The following is an 18561-nucleotide window of genomic DNA, read 5'->3' on the forward strand; positions in this document are numbered from 1 at the left end:
AAGGGTTTTGTAACGAATTGCAGCATTTATATTTAACATGCCTCCACTTGTTTCCACCCAATTTTGAACTGAGGACCTTTCGCGTGTAAAGCGAACGTGATAACCACTACACTACGGAAACTTGATTTGGACGGCACCCACCTAGTGTCTTTCGGCATGGCAGTCTGCCTACAGCTCCTTGGTACGATGGCCTTCACCTGTCTCAAAAGTAAGGGTTTTGTAGCATTTATATTTAAAATGCATCCACTTGTTTCCGCCCAGTTTTGAACTGAGGACCTTTTGCGTGTAAAGCAAACGTGATAACCACTACACTACGGAAACTTGATTTGGACGGCACCCACCTAGTGTCATTCGGCATGGCAGTCTGCCTACAGCTCCTTGGTACGATGGCCTTCACCTGTCTTAAATGTAAGGGTTTTGTAGCGAATTGCAGCATTTATATTTAACATGCCTCCACTTGTTTCCACCCAATTTTGAACTGAGGACCTTTCGCGTGTAAAGCGAACGTGATAACCACTACACTACGGAAACTTGATTTGGACGGCACCCACCTAGTGTCTTTCGGCATGGCAGTCTGCCTACAGCTCCTTGGTACGATGGCCTTCACCTGTCTCAAAAGTAAGGGTTTTGTAGCATTTATATTTAAAATGAATCCACTTGTTTCCGCCCAGTTTTGAACTGAGGACCTTTTGCGTGTAAAGCAAACGTGATAACCACTACACTACGGAAACTTGATTTGGACGGCACCCACCTAGTGTCTTTCGGCATGGCAGTCTGCCTACAGCTCCTTGGTACGATGGCCTTCACCTGTCTCAAAAGTAAGGGTTTTGTAGCATTTATATTTAAAATGAATCCACTTGTTTCCGCCCAGTTTTGAACTGAGGACCTTTTGCGTGTAAAGCAAACGTGATAACCACTACACTACGGAAACTTGATTTGGACGGCACCCACCTAGTGTCATTCGGCATGGCAGTCTGCCTACAGCTCCTTGGTACGATGGCCTTCACCTGTCTTAAAAGTAAGGGTTTTGTAGCGAATTGCAGCATTTATATTTAACATGCCTCCACTTGTTTCCACCCAATTTTGAACTGAGGACTTTTCGCGTGTAAAGCGAACGTCATAACCACTACACTACAGAAACTTGGTTTGGATCTCATTCCCACCTCTTCTAGCGTACGCTTGTTCAAAAGCGACTGAAACTATAGACTGCCCAGTGTTTTTAACATGGCAAAAAGCTGCTAATTTCGTTGGCAGACCGAACATTTTATATTACTGTACAGGAAACCTCAATGGTCATTTGTTTTATTTTTGTCCTTTTCTAAAGAGATTAAACAACAAACATCCCTGCAAGTGCACTGACCTGCTCAACAGAAAATCGCATACGAAATTTTTGCAAAAATCACCCACAGTTTCCGCCCAGTTTCGAACTGGGGACTTTTCGCGTGTGAGGCGAACGTGATAACCACTACATAACAAACACGTCTTCAGGTTGCAGACATAAATCTTTAGGTGCACGCTTATTAAAAAGCATATAAAGGAAATAAGCGCTGCACCCACCTAGCGTGCCAAAGGGTTTACATTTTCTGTCAGAATCCAACCACTGTTTCTGCTCGGTTTCGAACCGAGGACCTTTCGCGTGTTAGGCGAATGTGATGACCACTACACTACAGAAACCTATTGTTGAGAGGGATGTGCTTTTTAGAAGATGGCTCCTTCCCATAATCTGCCCTGCAAGCAGTGTGACAGTCTGTAAATTCCACAAACAACAGAACAGAGGTCATTCGGCACCCACCTAGTGGGTGCTTCTCATTTCTTATTTGTGCATCCTCGTTTCCTTTCCTCGCTTCCTTTCCTAGCGTCTCAGCTCCACCCCCTGTAGGTTTTGAGGGAAGGACGCAAGGAAAGAAAATGAGGACGGAGGAATCGAATGAAAGCTTTTTTTATTCATTGGAATACTTGATCACTCGCGCGTCACTTCATAGCGTCATCAGCAGCGCTCAAAGGATCTGCCCTTATGTTGTTGAAGTTTGTTTATTTAAGAAATTCATAATAAATGATAATAAAGCAAGATACCCTGTTGAAATATGTGTAATGTGTGGTTTATATAAACTGCAAAGGTAAAGTATACATTAAAACAGATTGTGATCGATGTGAAGGGGGAGGAGAATGTATACGCGCGTCACGTTTAGTCGATAAATCTCTTCCGCATAGGATACACCTGTGTATCCTCGCTCATGACTCCTCTGGAAGCCTCCTCACTCCTCGATCCTCGCCTCCTCGCGGTGCAATTAGAGAATTGAGATGTCCTTCAAGATGGCTGCGCTCGATCGGTTTCCGGGTCATAGGATGGAGGACAGAGGAACGAGGAGACGAGGAGGGATATTGCGAAGCACCCAGTGTCATTCGGCATGGCAGTCTGCCTACAGCTCCTTGATACGATGGCCTTCACCTGTCTTAAAAGTAAGGGTTTTGTAGCGAATTGCAGCATTTATATTTAACATGCCTCCACTTGTTTCCACCCAATTTTGAACTGAGGACCTTTCGCGTGTAAAGCGAACGTTATAACCACTATACTACGGAAACTTGGTCTGGATCTCATTCCCACCTCTTCTAGCGTACGCTTGTTCAAAAGCGACTGAAACTATAGACTGCCCAGTGTTTTTAACATGGCAAAAAGCTGCTAATTTTGTTGGCAGACCGAACATTTTATATTACTGTACAGGAAACCTCAATGGTCATTTGTTTTATTTTTGTCCTTTTCTAAAGAGATTAAACAACAAACATCCCTGCAAGTGTACTGACCTGCTCAACAGAAAATCGCATACGAAATTTTTGCAAAAATCACCCACAGTTTCCGCCCAGTTTCAAACTGGGGACTTTTCGCGTGGGAGGCAAACGTGATAACCACTACACTACAAACACGTCTTCAGGTTGCAGACCTAAATCTTTAGGCGCACGCTTATTAAAAAGCATATAAAGGAAATGAGCGCTGCACCCACCTAGTGTGGCAAAGAGTTTACATTTTCTGTCAGAATCAAACCACTGTTTCTGCTCGGTTTCGAACAGAGGACCTTTCGCGTGTTAGGCGAATGTGATGACCACTAAACTACAGAAACCTATTTGTGCTTTTTAGAAGATGGCTCGTTCCCATAATCTGCCCTGCAAGCAGTGTGACAGTCTGTAAATTCCACAAACAACAGAACAGAGGTCATTCGGCACCCACCTAGTGTCATTCGGCATGGCAGTCTGCCTACAGCTCCTTGTTACGATGGCCTTCACCTGTCTTAAAAGTAAGGGTTTTGAAGTGAATTGCAGCATTTATATTTAACATGCATCCACTTGTTTCCACCCAATTTTGAACTGAGGACCTTTCGCTTGTAAAGCGAACGTGATAACCACTACACTACGGAAACTTGGTTTGGATCTCATTCCCACCTCTTCTAGCGCACGCTTGTTCAAAAGCGACTGAAACTATAGACTGCCCAGTGTTTTTAACATGGCAAAAAGCTGCTAATTTTGTTGGCAGACCGAACATTTTATATTACTTCACAGGAAACCTCAATGGTCATTTGTTTTATTTTTGTCCTTTTCTAAAGAGATTAAACCACAAACATCCCTGCAAGTGTACTGACCTGCTCAACAGAAAATCGCATACGAAATTTTTGCAAAAAACACTCACAGTTTCAGAACTTTTTTTTTTTTCAGAACAGAACAGTTAAAAATTTCTGTCAGAATCCAACCACTGTTTCTGCTCGGTTTCGAACCGAGGTCCTTTCGCGTGTTAGGCGAACGTGATGACCACTACACTACAGAAACCTATTGATGAGGTGCATGTGATTTTTAGAAGACGGCTCCTTCCCATAATCTGCTCTGCAAGCAGTGTGACAGTCTGTGAATTCCACAAACAACAGAACAGAGGTCATTCGGCATGGCAGTCTGCCTACAGCTCCTTGGTACGATGGCCTTCACCTGTCTCAAAAGTAAGGGTTTTGTAGCGAATTGGAGCATTAAATTTAAAATGCCTCCACTTGTTTCCGCCCAGTATTGAACTGAGGACCTTTCGCGTGTAAAGCGAACGTGATAACCACTACACTACGGAAACTTGATTTGGACGGTACCCACCTAGTGTCATTCGGCATGGCAGTCTGCCTACAGCTCCTTGGTACGATGGCCTTCACCTGTCTTAAAAGTAAGGGTTTTGTAGCGAATTGCAGCATTTATATTTAACATGCCTCCACTTGTTTCCACCCAATTTTGAACTGAGGACCTTTCGCGTGTAAAGCGAACGTGATAACCACTACACTACGGAAACTTGGTTTGGATCTCATTCCCACCTCTTCTAGCGTACGCTTGTTCAAAAGCGACTGAAACTATAGACTGCCCAGTGTTTTTAACATGGCAAAAAGCTGCTAATTTTGTTGGCCGAACATTTTATATTACTGTACAGGAAACCTCAATGGTCATTTGTTTTATTTTTGTCCTTTTCTAAAGAGATTAAACAACAAACATCCCTGCAAGTGTACTGACCTGCTCAACAGAAAATCGCATACGAAATTTTTGCAAAAATCACCCACAGTTTCCGCCCAGTTTCAAAATGGGGACTTTTCGCGTGTGAGGCGAACGTGATAACCACTACACTACAAACACGTCTTCAGGTTGCAGACATAAATCTTTAGGTGCACGCTTATTAAAAAGCATATAAAGGAAATGAGCGCTGCACCCACCTAGCGTGCCAAAGAGTTTGCATTTTCTGTCAGAATCCAACCACTGTTTCGAACCGAGGACCTTTCGCGTGTTAGGCGAATGTGATGACCACTACACTACAGAAACCTATTGTTGAGAGGGATGTGCTTTTTAGAAGATGGCTCCTTCCCATAATCTGCCCTGCAAGCAGTGTGACAGTCTGTAAATTCCAAAAACAACAGAACAGAGGTCATTCGGCACCCACCTAGTGGGTGCTTCTCATTTCTTATTTGTGCATCCTCGTTTCCTTTCCTCGCTTCCTTTCCTAGCGTCTCAGCTCCACCCCCTGTAGGTTTTGAGGGAAGGACGCAAGGAAAGAAAATGAGGACGGAGGAATCGAATGAAAGCTTTTTTTATTCATTGGAATACTTGATCACTCGCGCGTCACTTCATAGCGTCATCAGCAGCGCTCAAAGGATCTGCCCTTATGTTGTTGAAGTTTGTTTATTTAAGAAATTCACAATAAATGATAATAAAGCAAGATACCCTGTTGAAATATGTGTAATGTGTGGTTTATATAAACTGCAAAGGTAAAGTATACATTAAAACAGATTGTGATCGATGTGAAGGGGGAGGAGAATGTATACGCGCGTCACGTTTAGTCGATAAATCTCTTCCGCATAGGATACACCTGTGTATCCTCGCTCATGACTCCTCTGGAAGCCTCCTCACTCCTCGATCCTCGCCTCCTCGCGGTGCAATTAGAGAATTGAGATGTCCTTCAAGATGGCTGCGCTCGATCGGTTTCCGGGTCATAGGATGGAGGACAGAGGAACGAGGAGACGAGGAGGGATATTGCGAAGCACCCAGTGTCATTCGGCATGGCAGTCTGCCTACGGCTCCTTGATACGATGGCCTTCACCTGTCTTAAAAGTAAGGGTTTTGTAGCGAATTGCAGCATTTATATTTAACATGCCTCCACTTGTTTCCACCCAATTTTGAACTGAGGACCTTTCGCGTGTAAAGCGAACGTTATAACCACTACACTACGGAAACTTGGTCTGGATCTCATTCCCACCTCTTCTAGCGTACGCTTGTTCAAAAGCGACTGAAACTATAGACTGCCCAGTGTTTTTAACATGGCAAAAAGCTGCTAATTTTGTTGGCAGACCGAACATTTTATATTACTGTACAGGAAACCTCAATGGTCATTTGTTTTATTTTTGTCCTTTTCTAAAGAGATTAAACAACAAACATCCCTGCAAGTGTACTGACCTGCTCAACAGAAAATCGCATACGAAATTTTTGCAAAAATCACCCACAGTTTCCGCCCAGTTTCAAACTGGGGACTTTTCGCGTGGGAGGCAAACGTGATAACCACTACACTACAAACACGTCTTCAGGTTGCAGACCTAAATCTTTAGGCGCACGCTTATTAAAAAGCATATAAAGGAAATGAGCGCTGCACCCACCTAGTGTGGCAAAGAGTTTACATTTTCTGTCAGAATCAAACCACTGTTTCTGCTCGGTTTCGAACAGAGGACCTTTCGCGTGTTAGGCGAATGTGATGACCACTAAACTACAGAAACCTATTTGTGCTTTTTAGAAGATGGCTCGTTCCCATAATCTGCCCTGCAAGCAGTGTGACAGTCTGTAAATTCCACAAACAACAGAACAGAGGTCATTCGGCACCCACCTAGTGTCATTCGGCATGGCAGTCTGCCTACAGCTCCTTGTTACGATGGCCTTCACCTGTCTTAAAAGTAAGGGTTTTGAAGTGAATTGCAGCATTTATATTTAACATGCCTCCACTTGTTTCCACCCAATTTTGAACTGAGGACCTTTCGCTTGTAAAGCGAACGTGATAACCACTACACTACGGAAACTTGGTTTGGATCTCATTCCCACCTCTTCTAGCGCACGCTTGTTCAAAAGCGACTGAAACTATAGACTGCCCAGTGTTTTTAACATGGCAAAAAGCTGCTAATTTTGTTGGCAGACCGAACATTTTATATTACTTCACAGGAAACCTCAATGGTCATTTGTTTTATTTTTGTCCTTTTCTAAAGAGATTAAACCACAAACATCCCTGCAAGTGTACTGACCTGCTCAACAGAAAATCGCATACGAAATTTTTGCAAAAAACACTCACAGTTTCAGAACTTTTTTTTTTTTCAGAACAGAACAGTTAAAAATTTCTGTCAGAATCCAACCACTGTTTCTGCTCGGTTTCGAACCGAGGTCCTTTCGCGTGTTAGACGAACGTGATGACCACTACACTACAGAAACCTATTGATGAGGTGCATGTGATTTTTAGAAGACGGCTCCTTCCCATAATCTGCTCTGCAAGCAGTGTGACAGTCTGTGAATTCCACAAACAACAGAACAGAGGTCATTCGGCATGGCAGTCTGCCTACAGCTCCTTGGTACGATGGCCTTCACCTGTCTCAAAAGTAAGGGTTTTGTAGCGAATTGGAGCATTAAATTTAAAATGCCTCCACTTGTTTCCGCCCAGTATTGAACTGAGGACCTTTCGCGTGTAAAGCGAACATGATAACCACTACACTACGGAAACTTGGTTTGGATCTCATTCCCACCTCTTCTAGCGTACGCTTCTTCAAAAGCGACTGAAACTATAGACTGCCCAGTGTTTTTAACATGGCAAAAAGCTGCTAATTTTGTTGGCCGAACATTTTATATTACTGTACAGGAAACCTCAATGGTCATTTGTTTTATTTTTGTCCTTTTCTAAAGAGATTAAACAACAAACATCCCTGCAAGTGTACTGACCTGCTCAACAGAAAATCGCATACGAAATTTTTGCAAAAAACACTCACAGTTTCAGAACTTTTTTTTTTTTCAGAACAGAACAGTTAAAAATTTCTGTCAGAATCCAACCACTGTTTCTGCTCGGTTTCGAACCGAATGTATACGCGCGTCACGTTTAGTCGATAAATCTCTTCCGCATAGGATACACCTGTGTATCCTCGCTCATGACTCCTCTGGAAGCCTCCTCACTCCTCGATCCTCGCCTCCTCGCGGTGCAATTAGAGAATTGAGATGTCCTTCAAGATGGCTGCGCTCGATCGGTTTCCGGGTCATAGGATGGAGGACAGAGGAACGAGGAGACGAGGAGGGATATTGCGAAGCACCCAGTGTCATTCGGCATGGCAGTCTGCCTACGGCTCCTTGATACGATGGCCTTCACCTGTCTTAAAAGTAAGGGTTTTGTAGCGAATTGCAGCATTTATATTTAACATGCCTCCACTTGTTTCCACCCAATTTTGAACTGAGGACCTTTCGCGTGTAAAGCGAACGTTATAACCACTACACTACGGAAACTTGGTCTGGATCTCATTCCCACCTCTTCTAGCGTACGCTTGTTCAAAAGCGACTGAAACTATAGACTGCCCAGTGTTTTTAACATGGCAAAAAGCTGCTAATTTTGTTGGCAGACCGAACATTTTATATTACTGTACAGGAAACCTCAATGGTCATTTGTTTTATTTTTGTCCTTTTCTGAAGAGATTAAACAACAAACATCCCTGCAAGTGTACTGACCTGCTCAACAGAAAATCGCATACGAAATATTTGCAAAAATCACCCACAGTTTCCGCCCAGTTTCAAACTGGGGACTTTTCGCGTGGGAGGCAAACGTGATAACCACTACACTACAAACACGTCTTCAGGTTGCAGACCTAAATCTTTAGGCGCACGCTTATTAAAAAGCATATAAAGGAAATGAGCGCTGCACCCACCTAGAGTGGCAAAGAGTTTACATTTTCTGTCAGAATCAAACCACTGTTTCTGCTCGGTTTCGAACAGAGGACCTTTCGCGTGTTAGGCGAATGTGATGACCACTAAACTACAGAAACCTATTTGTGCTTTTTAGAAGATGGCTCGTTCCCATAATCTGCCCTGTAAGCAGTGTGACAGTCTGTAAATTCCACAAACAACAGAACAGAGGTCATTCGGCACCCACCTAGTGTCATTCGGCATGGCAGTCTGCGTACAGCTCCTTGTTACGATGGCCTTCACCTGTCTTAAAAGTAAGGGTTTTGAAGTGAATGGCAGCATTTATATTTAACATGCCTCCACTTGTTTCCACCCAATTTTGAACTGAGGACCTTTCGCTTGTAAAGCGAACGTGATAACCACTACACTACGGAAACTTGGTTTGGATCTCATTCCCACCTCTTCTAGCGCACGCTTGTTCAAAAGCGACTGAAACTATAGACTGCCCAGTGTTTTTAACATGGCAAAAAGCTGCTAATTTTGTTGGCAGACCGAACATTTTATATTACTTCACAGGAAACCTCAATGGTCATTTGTTTTATTTTTGTCCTTTTCTAAAGAGATTAAACCACAAACATCCCTGCAAGTGTACTGACCTGCTCAACAGAAAATCGCATACGAAATTTTTGCAAAAAACACTCACAGTTTCAGAACTTTTTTTTTTTTCAGAACAGAACAGTTAAAATTTTCTGTCAGAATCCAACCACTGTTTCTGCTCGGTTTCGAACCGAGGACCTTTCGCGTGTTAGGCGAACGTGATGACCACTACACTACAGAAACCTATTGATGAGGTGCATGTGATTTTTAGAAGACGGCTCCTTCCCATAATCTGCTCTGCAAGCAGTGTGACAGTCTGTGAATTCCACAAACAACAGAACAGAGGTCATTCGGCATGGCAGTCTGCCTACAGCTCCTTGGTACGATGGCCTTCACCTGTCTCAAAAGTAAGGGTTTTGTAGCGAATTGGAGCATTAAATTTAAAATGCCTCCACTTGTTTCCGCCCAGTATTGAACTGAGGACCTTTCGCGTGTAAAGCGAACGTGATAACCACTACACTACGGAAACTTGATTTGGACGGTACCCACCTAGTGTCATTCGGCATGGCAGTCTGCCTACAGCTCCTTGGTACGATGGCCTTCACCTGTCTTAAAAGTAAGGGTTTTGTAGCGAATTGAAGCATTTATATTTAACATGACTCCACTTGTTTCCACCCAATTTTGAACTGAGGACCTTTCGCGTGTAAAGCGAACGTGATAACCACTACACTACGGAAACTCTGTTTGGATCTCATTCCCACCTCTTCTAGCGTACGCTTGTTCAAAAGCGACTGAAACTATAGACTGCCCAGTGTTTTTAACATGGCAAAAAGCTGCTAATTTTGTTGGCCGAACATTTTATATTACTGTACAGGAAACCTCAATGGTCATTTGTTTTATTTTTGTCCTTTTCTAAAGAGATTAAACAACAAACATCCCTGCAAGTGTACTGACCTGCTCAACAGAAAATCGCATACGAAATTTTTGCAAAAATCACCCACAGTTTCCGCCCAGTTTCAAAATGGGGACTTTTCGCGTGTGAGACGAACGTGATAACCACTACATAACAAACACGTCTTCAGGTTGCAGACATAAATCTTTAGGTGCACGCTTATTAAAAAGCATATAAAGGAAATAAGCGCTGCACCCACCTAGCGTGCCAAAGAGTTTACATTTTCTGTCAGAATCCAACCACTGTTTCTGCTCGGTTTCGAACCGAGGACCTTTCGCGTGTTAGGCGAATGTGATGACCACTACACTAGAAGATGGCTCCTTCCCATAATCTGCCCTGCAAGCAGTGTGACAGTCTGTAAATTCCACAAACAACAGAACAGAGGTCATTCGGCACCCACCTAGTGGGTGCTTCTCATTTCTTATTTGTGCATCCTCGTTTCCTTTCCTCGCTTCCTTTCCTAGCGTCTCAGCTCCACCCCCTGTAGGTTTTGAGGGAAGGACGCAAGGAAAGAAAATGAGGACGGAGGAATCGAATGAAAGCTTTTTTTATTCATTGGAATACTTGATCACTCGCGCGTCACTTCATAGCGTCATCAGCAGCGCTCAAAGGATCTGCCCTTATGTTGTTGAAGTTTGTTTATTTAAGAAATTCATAATAAATGATAATAAAGCAAGATACCCTGTTGAAATATGTGTAATGTGTGGTTTATATAAACTGCAAAGGTAAAGTATACATTAAAACAGATTGTGATCGATGTGAAGGGGGAGGAGAATGTATACGCGCGTCACGTTTAGTCGATAAATCTCTTCCGCATAGGATACACCTGTGTATCCTCGCTCATGACTCCTCTGGAAGCCTCCTCACTCCTCGATCCTCGCCTCCTCGCGGTGCAATTAGAGAATTGAGATGTCCTTCAAGATGGCTGCGCTCGATCGGTTTCCGGGTCATAGGATGGAGGACAGAGGAACGAGGAGACGAGGAGGGATATTGCGAAGCACCCAGTGTCATTCGGCATGGCAGTCTGCCTACAGCTCCTTGATACGATGGCCTTCACCTGTCTTAAAAGTAAGGGTTTTGTAGCGAATTGCAGCATTTATATTTAACATGCCTCCACTTGTTTCCACCCAATTTTGAACTGAGGACCTTTCGCGTGTAAAGCGAACGTTATAACCACTACACTACGGAAACTTGGTCTGGATCTCATTCCCACCTCTTCTAGCGTACGCTTGTTCAAAAGCGACTGAAACTATAGACTGCCCAGTGTTTTTAACATGGCAAAAAGCTGCTAATTTTGTTGGCAGACCGAACATTTTATATTACTGTACAGGAAACCTCAATGGTCATTTGTTTTATTTTTGTCCTTTTCTAAAGAGATTAAACAACAAACATCCCTGCAAGTGTACTGACCTGCTCAACAGAAAATCGCATACGAAATTTTTGCAAAAATCACCCACAGTTTCCGCCCAGTTTCAAACTGGGGACTTTTCGCGTGGGAGGCAAACGTGATAACCACTACACTACAAACACGTCTTCAGGTTGCAGACCTAAATCTTTAGGCGCACGCTTATTAAAAAGCATATAAAGGAAATGAGCGCTGCACCCACCTAGTGTGGCAAAGAGTTTACATTTTCTGTCAGAATCAAACCACTGTTTCTGCTCGGTTTCGAACAGAGGACCTTTCGCGTGTTAGGCGAATGTGATGACCACTAAATTACAGAAACCTATTTGTGCTTTTTAGAAGATGGCTCGTTCCCATAATCTGCCCTGCAAGCAGTGTGACAGTCTGTAAATTCCACAAACAACAGAACAGAGGTCATTCGGCACCCACCTAGTGTCATTCGGCATGGCAGTCTGCCTACAGCTCCTTGTTACGATGGCCTTCACCTGTCTTAAAAGTAAGGGTTTTGAAGTGAATTGCAGCATTTATATTTAACATGCCTCCACTTGTTTCCACCCAATTTTGAACTGAGGACCTTTCGCTTGTAAAGCGAACGTGATAACCACTACACTACGGAAACTTGGTTTGGATCTCATTCCCACCTCTTCTAGCGCACGCTTGTTCAAAAGCGACTGAAACTATAGACTGCCCAGTGTTTTTAACATGGCAAAAAGCTGCTAATTTTGTTGGCAGACCGAACATTTTATATTACTTCACAGGAAACCTCAATGGTCATTTGTTTTATTTTTGTCCTTTTCTAAAGAGATTAAACCACAAACATCCCTGCAAGTGTACTGACCTGCTCAACAGAAAATCGCATACGAAATTTTTGCAAAAAACACTCACAGTTTCAGAACTTTTTTTTTTTTCAGAACAGAACAGTTAAAAATTTCTGTCAGAATCCAACCACTGTTTCTGCTCGGTTTCGAACCGAGGTCCTTTCGCGTGTTAAACGAACGTGATGACCACTACACTACAGAAACCTATTGATGAGGTGCATGTGATTTTTAGAAGACGGCTCCTTCCCATAATCTGCTCTGCAAGCAGTGTGACAGTCTGTGAATTCCACAAACAACAGAACAGAGGTCATTCGGCATGGCAGTCTGCCTACAGCTCCTTGGTACGATGGCCTTCACCTGTCTCAAAAGTAAGGGTTTTGTAGCGAATTGGAGCATTAAATTTAAAATGCCTCCACTTGTTTCCGCCCAGTATTGAACTGAGGACCTTTCGCGTGTAAAGCGAACGTGATAACCACTACACTACGGAAACTTGGTTTGGATCTCATTCCCACCTCTTCTAGCGTACGCTTCTTCAAAAGCGACTGAAACTATAGACTGCCCAGTGTTTTTAACATGGCAAAAAGCTGCTAATTTTGTTGGCCGAACATTTTATATTACTGTACAGGAAACCTCAATGGTCATTTGTTTTATTTTTGTCCTTTTCTAAAGAGATTAAACAACAAACATCCCTGCAAGTGTACTGACCTGCTCAACAGAAAATCGCATACGAAATTTTTGCAAAAATCACCCACAGTTTCCGCCCAGTTTCAAAATGGGGACTTTTCGCGTGTGAGGCGAACGTGATAACCACTACATAACAAACACGTCTTCAGGTTGCAGACATAAATCTTTAGGTGCACGCTTATTAAAAAGCATATAAAGGAAATAAGCGCTGCACCCACCTAGCGTGCCAAAGAGTTTACATTTTCTGTCAGAATCCAACGACTGTTTCTGCTCGGTTTCGAACCGAGGACCTTTCGCGTGTTAGGCGAATGTGATGACCACTACACTAGAAGATGGCTCCTTCCCATAATCTGCCCTGCAAGCAGTGTGACAGTCTGTAAATTCCACAAACAACAGAACAGAGGTCATTCGGCACCCACCTAGTGGGTGCTTCTCATTTCTTATTTGTGCATCCTCGTTTCCTTTCCTCGCTTCCTTTCCTAGCGTCTCAGCTCCACCCCCTGTAGGTTTTGAGGGAAGGACGCAAGGAAAGAAAATGAGGACGGAGGAATCGAATGAAAGCTTTTTTTATTCATTGGAATACTTGATCACTCGCGCGTCACTTCATAGCGTCATCAGCAGCGCTCAAAGGATCTGCCCTTATGTTGTTGAAGTTTGTTTATTTAAGAAATTCATAATAAATGATAATAAAGCAAGATACCCTGTTGAAATATGTGTAATGTGTGGTTTATATAAACTGCAAAGGTAAAGTATACATTAAAACAGATTGTGATCGATGTGAAGGGGGAGGAGAATGTATACGCGCGTCACGTTTAGTCGATAAATCTCTTCCGCATAGGATACACCTGTGTATCCTCGCTCATGACTCCTCTGGAAGCCTCCTCACTCCTCGATCCTCGCCTCCTCGCGGTGCAATTAGAGAATTGAGATGTCCTTCAAGATGGCTGCGCTCGATCGGTTTCCGGGTCATAGGATGGAGGACAGAGGAACGAGGAGACGAGGAGGGATATTGCGAAGCACCCAGTGTCATTCGGCATGGCAGTCTGCCTACAGCTCCTTGATACGATGGCCTTCACCTGTCTTAAAAGTAAGGGTTTTGTAGCGAATTGCAGCATTTATATTTAACATGCCTCCACTTGTTTCCACCCAATTTTGAACTGAGGACCTTTCGCGTGTAAAGCGAACGTTATAACCACTACACTACGGAAACTTGGTCTGGATCTCATTCCCACCTCTTCTAGCGTACGCTTGTTCAAAAGCGACTGAAACTATAGACTGCCCAGTGTTTTTAACATGGCAAAAAGCTGCTAATTTTGTTGGCAGACCGAACATTTTATATTACTGTACAGGAAACCTCAATGGTCATTTGTTTTATTTTTGTCCTTTTCTAAAGAGATTAAACAACAAACATCCCTGCAAGTGTACTGACCTGCTCAACAGAAAATCGCATACGAAATATTTGCAAAAATCACCCACAGTTTCCGCCCAGTTTCAAACTGGGGACTTTTCGCGTGGGAGGCAAACGTGATAACCACTACACTACAAACACGTCTTCAGGTTGCAGACCTAAATCTTTAGGCGCACGCTTATTAAAAAGCATATAAAGGAAATGAGCGCTGCACCCACCTAGAGTGGCAAAGAGTTTACATTTTCTGTCAGAATCAAACCACTGTTTCTGCTCGGTTTCGAACAGAGGACCTTTCGCGTGTTAGGCGAATGTGATGACCACTAAACTACAGAAACCTATTTGTGCTTTTTAGAAGATGGCTCGTTCCCATAATCTGCCCTGCAAGCAGTGTGACAGTCTGTAAATTCCACAAACAACAGAACAGAGGTCATTCGGCACCCACCTAGTGTCATTCGGCATGGCAGTCTGCGTACAGCTCCTTGTTACGATGGCCTTCACCTGTCTTAAAAGTAAGGGTTTTGAAGTGAATGGCAGCATTTATATTTAACATGCCTCCACTTGTTTCCACCCAATTTTGAACTGAGGACCTTTCGCTTGTAAAGCGAACGTGATAACCACTACACTACGGAAACTTGGTTTGGATCTCATTCCCACCTCTTCTAGCGCACGCTTGTTCAAAAGCGACTGAAACTATAGACTGCCCAGTGTTTTTAACATGGCAAAAAGCTGCTAATTTTGTTGGCAGACCGAACATTTTATATTACTTCACAGGAAACCTCAATGGTCATTTGTTTTATTTTTGTCCTTTTCTAAAGAGATTAAACCACAAACATCCCTGCAAGTGTACTGACCTGCTCAACAGAAAATCGCATACGAAATTTTTGCAAAAAACACTCACAGTTTCAGAACTTTTTTTTTTTTCAGAACAGAACAGTTAAAATTTTCTGTCAGAATCCAACCACTGTTTCTGCTTGGTTTCGAACCGAGGACCTTTCGCGTGTTAGGCGAACGTGATGACCACTACACTACAGAAACCTATTGATGAGGTGCATGTGATTTTTAGAAGACGGCTCCTTCCCATAATCTGCTCTGCAAGCAGTGTGACAGTCTGTGAATTCCACAAACAACAGAACAGAGGTCATTCGGCATGGCAGTCTGCCTACAGCTCCTTGGTACGATGGCCTTCACCTGTCTCAAAAGTAAGGGTTTTGTAGCGAATTGGAGCATTAAATTTAAAATGCCTCCACTTGTTTCCGCCCAGTATTGAACTGAGGACCTTTCGCGTGTAAAGCGAACGTGATAACCACTACACTACGGAAACTTGATTTGGACGGTACCCACCTAGTGTCATTCGGCATGGCAGTCTGCCTACAGCTCCTTGGTACGATGGCCTTCACCTGTCTTAAAAGTAAGGGTTTTGTAGCGAATTGAAGCATTTATATTTAACATGACTCCACTTGTTTCCACCCAATTTTGAACTGAGGACCTTTCGCGTGTAAAGCGAACGTGATAACCACTACACTACGGAAACTCTGTTTGGATCTCATTCCCACCTCTTCTAGCGTACGCTTGTTCAAAAGCGACTGAAACTATAGACTGCCCAGTGTTTTTAACATGGCAAAAAGCTGCTAATTTTGTTGGCCGAACATTTTATATTACTGTACAGGAAACCTCAATGGTCATTTGTTTTATTTTTGTCCTTTTCTAAAGAGATTAAACAACAAACATCCCTGCAAGTGTACTGACCTGCTCAACAGAAAATCGCATACGAAATTTTTGCAAAAATCACCCACAGTTTCCGCCCAGTTTCAAAATGGGGACTTTTCGCGTGTGAGGCGAACGTGATAACCACTACATAACAAACACGTCTTCAGGTTGCAGACATAAATCTTTAGGTGCACGCTTATTAAAAAGCATATAAAGGAAATAAGCGCTGCACCCACCTAGCGTGCCAAAGAGTTTACATTTTCTGTCAGAATCCAACCACTGTTTCTGCTCGGTTTCGAACCGAGGACCTTTCGCGTGTTAGGCGAAAGTGATGACCACTACACTAGAAGATGGCTCCTTCCCATAATCTGCCCTGCAAGCAGTGTGACAGTCTGTAAATTCCACAAACAACAGAACAGAGGTCATTCGGCACCCACCTAGTGGGTGCTTCTCATTTCTTATTTGTGCATCCTCGTTTCCTTTCCTCGCTTCCTTTCCTAGCGTCTCAGCTCCACCCCCTGTAGGTTTTGAGGGAAGGACGCAAGGAAAGAAAATGAGGACGGAGGAATCGAATGAAAGCTTTTTTTATTCATTGGAATACTTGATCACTCGCGCGTCACTTCATAGCGTCATCAGCAGCGCTCAAAGGATCTGCCCTTATGTTGTTGAAGTTTGTTTATTTAAGAAATTCATAATAAATGATAATAAAGCAAGATACCCTGTTGAAATATGTGTAATGTGTGGTTTATATAAACTGCAAAGGTAAAGTATACATTAAAACAGATTGTGATCGATGTGAAGGGGGAGGAGAATGTATACGCGCGTCACGTTTAGTCGATAAATCTCTTCCGCATAGGATACACCTGTGTATCCTCGCTCATGACTCCTCTGGAAGCCTCCTCACTCCTCGATCCTCGCCTCCTCGCGGTGCAATTAGAGAATTGAGATGTCCTTCAAGATGGCTGCGCTCGATCGGTTTCCGGGTCATAGGATGGAGGACAGAGGAACGAGGAGACGAGGAGGGATATTGCGAAGCACCCAGTGTCATTCGGCATGGCAGTCTGCCTACAGCTCCTTGATACGATGGCCTTCACCTGTCTTAAAAGTAAGGGTTTTGTAGCGAATTGCAGCATTTATATTTAACATGCCTCCACTTGTTTCCACCCAATTTTGAACTGAGGACCTTTCGCGTGTAAAGCGAACGTTATAACCACTACACTACGGAAACTTGGTCTGGATCTCATTCCCACCTCTTCTAGCGTACGCTTGTTCAAAAGCGACTGAAACTATAGACTGCCCAGTGTTTTTAACATGGCAAAAAGCTGCTAATTTTGTTGGCAGACCGAACATTTTATATTACTGTACAGGAAACCTCAATGGTCATTTGTTTTATTTTTGTCCTTTTCTAAAGAGATTAAACAACAAACATCCCTGCAAGTGTACTGACCTGCTCAACAGAAAATCGCATACGAAATATTTGCAAAAATCACCCACAGTTTCCGCCCAGTTTCAAACTGGGGACTTTTCGCGTGGGAGGCAAACGTGATAACCACTACACTACAAACACGTCTTCAGGTTGCAGACCTAAATCTTTAGGCGCACGCTTATTAAAAAGCATATAAAGGAAATGAGCGCTGCACCCACCTAGAGTGGCAAAGAGTTTACATTTTCTGTCAGAATCAAACCACTGTTTCTGCTCGGTTTCGAACAGAGGACCTTTCGCGTGTTAGGCGAATGTGATGACCACTAAACTACAGAAACCTATTTGTGCTTTTTAGAAGATGGCTCGTTCCCATAATCTGCCCTGCAAGCAGTGTGACAGTCTGTAAATTCCACAAACAACAGAACAGAGGTCATTCGGCACCCACCTAGTGTCATTCGGCATGGCAGTCTGCGTACAGCTCCTTGTTACGATGGCCTTCACCTGTCTTAAAAGTAAGGGTTTTGAAGTGAATTGCAGCATTTATATTTAACATGCCTCCACTTGTTTCCACCCAATTTTGAACTGAGGACCTTTCGCTTGTAAAGCGAACGTGATAACCACTACACTACGGAAACTTGGTTTGGATCTCATTCCCACCTCTTCTAGCGCACGCTTGTTCAAAAGCGACTGAAACTATAGACTGCCCAGTGTTTTTAACATGGCAAAAAGCTGCTAATTTTGTTGGCAGACCGAACATTTTATATTACTTCACAGGAAACCTCAATGGTCATTTGTTTTATTTTTGTCCTTTTCTAAAGAGATTAAACCACAAACATCCCTGCAAGTGTACTGACCTGCTCAACAGAAAATCGCATACGAAATTTTTGCAAAAAACACTCACAGTTTCAGAACTTTTTTTTTTTTCAGAACAGAACAGTTAAAATTTTCTGTCAGAATCCAACCACTGTTTCTGCTCGGTTTCGAACCGAGGACCTTTCGCGTGTTAGGCGAACGTGATGACCACTACACTACAGAAACCTATTGATGAGGTGCATGTGATTTTTAGAAGACGGCTCCTTCCCATAATCTGCTCTGCAAGCAGTGTGACAGTCTGTGAATTCCACAAACAACAGAACAGAGGTCATTCGGCAT

At 43.2% G+C, this 18561-nt stretch overlaps 21 non-coding genes across 21 annotated transcripts; all 21 read right to left on the reverse strand.

Annotated features, from left to right (window-relative positions):
• Positions 1 to 248: 248 nt before the first annotated feature.
• On the reverse strand, positions 249 to 321 carry trnav-uac (transfer RNA valine (anticodon UAC)). The gene has a single exon. It is a non-coding gene; the product is annotated as a tRNA-Val (tRNA).
• A 337-nt stretch (positions 322 to 658) lies between these two features.
• On the reverse strand, positions 659 to 731 carry trnav-uac (transfer RNA valine (anticodon UAC)). Its single transcript has one exon. It is a non-coding gene; the product is annotated as a tRNA-Val (tRNA).
• A 127-nt stretch (positions 732 to 858) lies between these two features.
• On the reverse strand, positions 859 to 931 carry trnav-uac (transfer RNA valine (anticodon UAC)). Its single transcript has one exon. It is a non-coding gene; the product is annotated as a tRNA-Val (tRNA).
• Positions 932 to 1601: 670 nt separating this feature from the next.
• On the reverse strand, positions 1602 to 1674 carry trnav-aac (transfer RNA valine (anticodon AAC)). Its single transcript has one exon. It is a non-coding gene; the product is annotated as a tRNA-Val (tRNA).
• A 1666-nt stretch (positions 1675 to 3340) lies between these two features.
• Positions 3341 to 3413, reverse strand: trnav-uac (transfer RNA valine (anticodon UAC)). Its single transcript has one exon. It is a non-coding gene; the product is annotated as a tRNA-Val (tRNA).
• Positions 3414 to 3743: 330 nt separating this feature from the next.
• Positions 3744 to 3816, reverse strand: trnav-aac (transfer RNA valine (anticodon AAC)). The gene has a single exon. It is a non-coding gene; the product is annotated as a tRNA-Val (tRNA).
• Positions 3817 to 4029: 213 nt separating this feature from the next.
• trnav-uac (transfer RNA valine (anticodon UAC)) lies at positions 4030 to 4102 on the reverse strand. The gene has a single exon. It is a non-coding gene; the product is annotated as a tRNA-Val (tRNA).
• Positions 4103 to 6496: 2394 nt separating this feature from the next.
• trnav-uac (transfer RNA valine (anticodon UAC)) lies at positions 6497 to 6569 on the reverse strand. Its single transcript has one exon. It is a non-coding gene; the product is annotated as a tRNA-Val (tRNA).
• Positions 6570 to 6899: 330 nt separating this feature from the next.
• trnav-aac (transfer RNA valine (anticodon AAC)) lies at positions 6900 to 6972 on the reverse strand. Its single transcript has one exon. It is a non-coding gene; the product is annotated as a tRNA-Val (tRNA).
• Positions 6973 to 7185: 213 nt separating this feature from the next.
• trnav-uac (transfer RNA valine (anticodon UAC)) lies at positions 7186 to 7258 on the reverse strand. Its single transcript has one exon. It is a non-coding gene; the product is annotated as a tRNA-Val (tRNA).
• Positions 7259 to 8782: 1524 nt separating this feature from the next.
• On the reverse strand, positions 8783 to 8855 carry trnav-uac (transfer RNA valine (anticodon UAC)). Its single transcript has one exon. It is a non-coding gene; the product is annotated as a tRNA-Val (tRNA).
• A 330-nt stretch (positions 8856 to 9185) lies between these two features.
• On the reverse strand, positions 9186 to 9258 carry trnav-aac (transfer RNA valine (anticodon AAC)). The gene has a single exon. It is a non-coding gene; the product is annotated as a tRNA-Val (tRNA).
• A 213-nt stretch (positions 9259 to 9471) lies between these two features.
• trnav-uac (transfer RNA valine (anticodon UAC)) lies at positions 9472 to 9544 on the reverse strand. Its single transcript has one exon. It is a non-coding gene; the product is annotated as a tRNA-Val (tRNA).
• Positions 9545 to 11915: 2371 nt separating this feature from the next.
• Positions 11916 to 11988, reverse strand: trnav-uac (transfer RNA valine (anticodon UAC)). The gene has a single exon. It is a non-coding gene; the product is annotated as a tRNA-Val (tRNA).
• A 330-nt stretch (positions 11989 to 12318) lies between these two features.
• On the reverse strand, positions 12319 to 12391 carry trnav-aac (transfer RNA valine (anticodon AAC)). Its single transcript has one exon. It is a non-coding gene; the product is annotated as a tRNA-Val (tRNA).
• A 213-nt stretch (positions 12392 to 12604) lies between these two features.
• Positions 12605 to 12677, reverse strand: trnav-uac (transfer RNA valine (anticodon UAC)). The gene has a single exon. It is a non-coding gene; the product is annotated as a tRNA-Val (tRNA).
• A 2161-nt stretch (positions 12678 to 14838) lies between these two features.
• trnav-uac (transfer RNA valine (anticodon UAC)) lies at positions 14839 to 14911 on the reverse strand. Its single transcript has one exon. It is a non-coding gene; the product is annotated as a tRNA-Val (tRNA).
• Positions 14912 to 15241: 330 nt separating this feature from the next.
• Positions 15242 to 15314, reverse strand: trnav-aac (transfer RNA valine (anticodon AAC)). The gene has a single exon. It is a non-coding gene; the product is annotated as a tRNA-Val (tRNA).
• A 213-nt stretch (positions 15315 to 15527) lies between these two features.
• Positions 15528 to 15600, reverse strand: trnav-uac (transfer RNA valine (anticodon UAC)). Its single transcript has one exon. It is a non-coding gene; the product is annotated as a tRNA-Val (tRNA).
• A 2371-nt stretch (positions 15601 to 17971) lies between these two features.
• trnav-uac (transfer RNA valine (anticodon UAC)) lies at positions 17972 to 18044 on the reverse strand. The gene has a single exon. It is a non-coding gene; the product is annotated as a tRNA-Val (tRNA).
• A 330-nt stretch (positions 18045 to 18374) lies between these two features.
• On the reverse strand, positions 18375 to 18447 carry trnav-aac (transfer RNA valine (anticodon AAC)). Its single transcript has one exon. It is a non-coding gene; the product is annotated as a tRNA-Val (tRNA).
• Positions 18448 to 18561: the final 114 nt, after the last annotated feature.

The sequence above is a fragment of the Siphateles boraxobius genome, unplaced genomic scaffold (genome assembly GCF_051911475.1).
Source record: "Siphateles boraxobius isolate OS27281-9 unplaced genomic scaffold, OSU_SipBor_1 6, whole genome shotgun sequence".
In the NCBI taxonomy this organism is placed as follows: Eukaryota; Metazoa; Chordata; class Actinopteri; order Cypriniformes; family Leuciscidae; genus Siphateles; species Siphateles boraxobius.